This window comes from Cynara cardunculus (genome assembly GCF_001531365.2).
Source record: "Cynara cardunculus var. scolymus isolate 2C chromosome LG 2, CcrdV1, whole genome shotgun sequence".
Taxonomy (NCBI): Eukaryota; Viridiplantae; Streptophyta; class Magnoliopsida; order Asterales; family Asteraceae; genus Cynara; species Cynara cardunculus.
In genome coordinates, this window is record NC_037529.1 from 46,735,292 (window position 1) to 46,740,428 (window position 5,137).

The window sequence follows — 5,137 nt, forward strand, 5'->3', positions numbered from 1 at the left end:
AGATCTTGTGTTATTGATTTCGGAGGGTCTTGGGATAGTCATTTGGCTTTGGTTGAATTTGCGTACAACAATAGCTATCATTCGAGTATTCAGGCAGCACCTTTTGAGGTTCTGTATGGGCGAAAATGTAGAACTCCTTTGTGTTGGAATGAAATAGGTGAAAGACAGTTAGHTRGRYCTGAGTTAGTTCAGCAAACTGCAGATAAAATTGGGGTAATACGAGAATGAATGAAAGCAGCACAAGATAGACAAAGAAGTTATGCARATAAACGTCGGAAGCCGATTGAATTCCAAATAGGTGATAAAGTGATGTTGAAAATATCACCATAGAAAGGTATAGTATGTTTTGGAAAGAGAGGGAAGTTAAGTCCGAGATATGTTGGACCATTTCCTATCATTGGAAGAATTGGAGAAGTGGCCTATAAGTTAGAACTTCCTGTAGAATTAAGTGGAATACATGACACGTTTCATGTGTCAAATTTGAGGAAGTGTCTAATAAGTCCARATRTGGCAGTACCATTACCTGAAATTAAGGTAGATGAAAAGTTGTGTTTTGAAGAAACTCCTGAACAGATTACTGACTATAAGGTGAAAAAGTTACGAAATAAAGAGATTGGGTTAGTAAAAGTTCAGTGACGTTATCATAAAGGGTCAGATGCCACTTGGGAACCAGAGTTGGAAATGCGGATGAAATATCCTTACCTTTTTGCTTAAGTGAATTCCGGGACGAAATTCTTTTAAGGAGRGAATATTGTAATAGTCTGGTTATTATTTTGGTTATATACATATATATATATATGTTATGTATGTATGTATGTGATTTGTGTGTGTGTGAGTATTTAATAAAAGAAAGGAAGGGAGAGGGGACGGCTATTAAGCCGCCTCTCAATTTCTATGAGGGTGTGTGTGTATATAAAGAAGTTTGTGAAGGAAAAACACACACAACACACTTTCCTTATTTAGAAATCTCTCTGAAGAGTTTTGAAGAATCTGYACAGGAAGAGGAAAATCTCTAAAAGCTTTGAATCTCAAATTTAAAAGGTGAGTGTATTAAAAGCTTTGGATATGAATTGCTTTCATACAGATTGAAAAGCATTTAGAACTGATTATTATGAGTTTGGATGCATTTTATGATGATTCTTGTGTAAACCGGCTAAGTGGTGTCCGGATTGTAATCCGGATACTTAAACCGGATGTGCTTTGTCCGGATATCTATTAAACCGGACAAGAAGTGAACGGACTATGTTTTAAACTGGGCAAGAGGTGACCGGATAATGTGTAAACCGCTTAAAGAATCAAGTGATGTATTGACCGGATTGCTAAACCGGCCAAGAGTTGTACGGTGTGTTGACCGGTTTATATTAAACCGCTCAAAGGTTGAACTGTGTATTGTCCGGTTTAGATTAAACCAGATGACAAAGAAAATGATATGATGTCCGGATTCTTAAACCGGACAAGGATATTATATTTTCAAGTGTTGTTTTGAGCGGATTACTAAACCGGACAAGGATGAATTATTTTCTAAGTATTTGTCCGGATTTGTAATCCGGATGGAAAGAAAAGAGTTTTAAAGGGTATTGACCGGACATCTAATCCGGACGGTTATGACCGGACTTCATGTCCGGATAAAAAGAGATGTTTTTGAAGGAATGTTTTTGGAATGATATATTGAGCAGTGTAATCTGCGTGTGAGATGGCGGTGTAACCGCGAGAGTGATATGNTAAACCTTCACAGTGTTTTTGCTGTGAAGGTTACGTGTAAAAATGTGGTCTCACGGGTCTCACGAAAACAACCTGGTCTCACGTGAACCCAACCCTATATATATATATATATATATATTTCTTGAACTATTATCTTTAATTTCTTGCAATGTTTCTCATACCCATGTGGTTTCTTGTATCTTCTGTATGGTGTTTGGTATCATCATGCATGGTTCTCCTTTAACTATCATGGTATGTGTTCTTTATTATTAACCCATTCTCAATTTCTCATAAAACTCTTTTTATTCCCATCTTATAGAAGGATGTTTCTGTAGGAACAATGGTTATTGATTTTATTGTTTCCTTTTTCTTTATCGAAATCAACAGTAGAAAGTGATCAGAACCAAGGGTGTCAAATACATGCCATTCCCACTTTCATTGGCTGCTTTCTTGAATGGTTGTTGTTGGACAACTTATGCTCTCCTCAAATTTGATCTCTTCATTATGGTATAACATCTTTAGTTGTCCATCTTTCAGACTATAATTTGCACCATTTCTCCATAATATATGTCTAAACCTCCCCCCTTTAATTTATTCTATTACTCTTTTGGATATTAATCTAATATGGTTTCACATAATAACATAGTACCATAGTACCATAGCAACATAGTAACACAATAACAAAGTCAATGTATACTGGTCTAAGGACTTGACACTAGAGAACAATAATGGGCTTTTAGATTGAACTGTTTCTCCTCCATATATGTTGTAACCTTTGTTATCTTTTCAAGGGCTTTTTTGCACTCTATTTTGGAGAGAAATTTAAGGAATGACCGTTCCAATCTTTTTGAAGCCTTCTTTACATCCATAGGTTATTTTAGAAATTTTCGATATCGGATAAGGTTGCTATAAAAGCTATGTTAAACTCTACTTTAAAATAGAGAAAGAAAAGGGGATAGAATAAATAGGAGAAAATATAACATAGTTGGAGATGCTCTTATGCATTTGGCTATGAAAACATATCTATGGATGTTGTCTATTTCCTTTTTGCTATTATCTTTGTTTTCATCATGTAGGAAATGGATACTTTAATGCTTATCAGTTCTAAAATGACTTCATTTTGATTGTTTGATTGAACTTTCAGTTTTATTTTCACAAAATGCAGGTTTTTGGTTTGCTGATCGGTTTAAGGGCGTGCTTACAGTTCACAGATTCCATCTCATGCGCTACACCATCTTTTTATGGTTTTGCTGCAAAATCTAATGAGATTGGTTTGGTTTCAAGGTCTGGTATGTTGTGGATAACTACGTTATCCATCCCCAGTTGTTGCCCATCTCACCTCTTGAGTGTCACAATTTCTATCCTCTTACCTTTTCTATGTTTATTCCTTATTTTTTTTGTAAACTGGTGACATTTACCAGCTCCTATGATGAATTTTTATTTGTAAGTTGAAATACCCTTTAAAGTGAGACAGATTGTACTAGAAGTTGAAAAACTAACATGGTTAAGAAGATGATTTCCAGAAATACCCTTTTTGTTTGCTTTGTTACTTCTGATTGATATGCCATTTTTTGTTCTGCCGTATTGCATATTCCTTCTTGAATGCCTGACTTTTGCACTAGAAATGAATGGGCCTTTAGTTTCTTATGGAAGTTAAAGTTGGTTTTCAATAGTCAAAATCCAATTTGCTTAAAAGAAGTTGTACTTAAATGGACAGAACAAATCCTTTGACAACTAGCAGAGATTGCAATTATCGTAAGTTGGAGCAGGTAAGCGTCACTTGTGCTTACCTCAATTAATTCCAAGGGTCCTGGAGAACTACCAGAAAAATCCTCCGTGCCTTACTGACTCGAACGGTGACCTATGAAGAAAAACCCCTAAGACACAAGTCTTAATTGTCAGTTGAGCTAAGAATCATAATCTTGAAAGTCGATACATCTTTTTAACTATGTTACTGCTTCATTGTATTAGAAATAAAACAACCCGGCAAACGAAATAAACAATGTCTCTTAGCATAAGGATACTTTCTGTTGGTGTTTCATTTTATTGGGCATCTGTGGCGGAGCCAGGATCTCGATCTAGAGGGAGCATCAATCACAAATAAAATAAGTTAAAGTAAATATTAATTTTTTGAAAATGACAAAAACAATGATATTATAATCTATAAAATGAATTGGTGGGCATAATAAGAAGTCGTGCATTATAATTTAGGGAACGTTTACCAAATGCTTACCCAGGTAAGTGTGTACGAACAAAATTTAACGCTACTACTACTACTATGAAATTGTCCTTAGTAAACCTGACATTCTCCAATTCGTGTAGTGTTTACATCTATGAAATTTAATGTACAATCAGTTTGAGTGTTACATTTTTTTTATATTTATGGGTTTGCTTGAACAAAAATATTTTCAGCGAATGCTGAAGAGACCTACAGCTTCATCCCAGCATTCAACGATCAAATGAAACTTGCATGCACGATTGTTTTTGTCTAGTCCTCCCACACACTAAGGACAAACCCATACCTTTTCTAGAATATAGTACAGTACGGAGCCACTCAGTTGATTCTATCGTGCTTACCTACTTCATGAAAAGAAGACTGCTAATGAACAGCGACAAGACTGTTGATTGTAGCAAAGGACAAACTTTCCTCTAAAAGTTTGACACGTGTTATGTACCAACTTCTAAATTATATTAAATGCAAAGGGTATAAATAGATGAGTGCTCTCTACTCAGTTTATCACTCTTTCTCTCTAAGAAATTTACCTAAGAAGTTACTTCTATTTGAGAAATTTGTCCACGACAAGACCCTATATCTAAGAAAAGTCAAAGGTCATATAATTCTAGTCCAAATTTATACTGATAATATAATATTTGGTTCCACTAATCCTTCTTTGTGTTTTCGGTTAGCTGAACACATGAAGAAAGAATATCTGATGAGTATGATGGGAGAACTGACTTATTTCTAGGTCTTTAGATTAAACAATCAGATAAAAGTATCATTATCAATCAAAGTGTAATAGTCTGGTTATTATTTTGGTTATATACATATATATATATGTTATGTATGTATGCATGTGATTTGTGTGTGTGTGTGTGTGAGTATTTCATAAAAGAAAGGAAGGGAGAGGGGACGGCTATTAAGCCGCCTCTCAATTTCTATGAGGGTGTGTGTGTATATAAAGAAGTTTGTGAAGGAAAAACACACACAACACACTTTCCTTATTTAGAAATCTCTCTGAAGAGTTTTGAAGAATCTGCACAGGAAGAGGAAAATCTATAAAAGCTTTGAATCTCAAATGTAAAAGGTGAGTGTATTAAAAGCTTTGGATATGAATTGCTTTCATACACATTGAAAAGCATTTAGAACTGATTATTATGAGTTTGGATGCATTTTATGATGATTCTAGTGTAAACCGGCTAAGTGGTGTCCGGATTG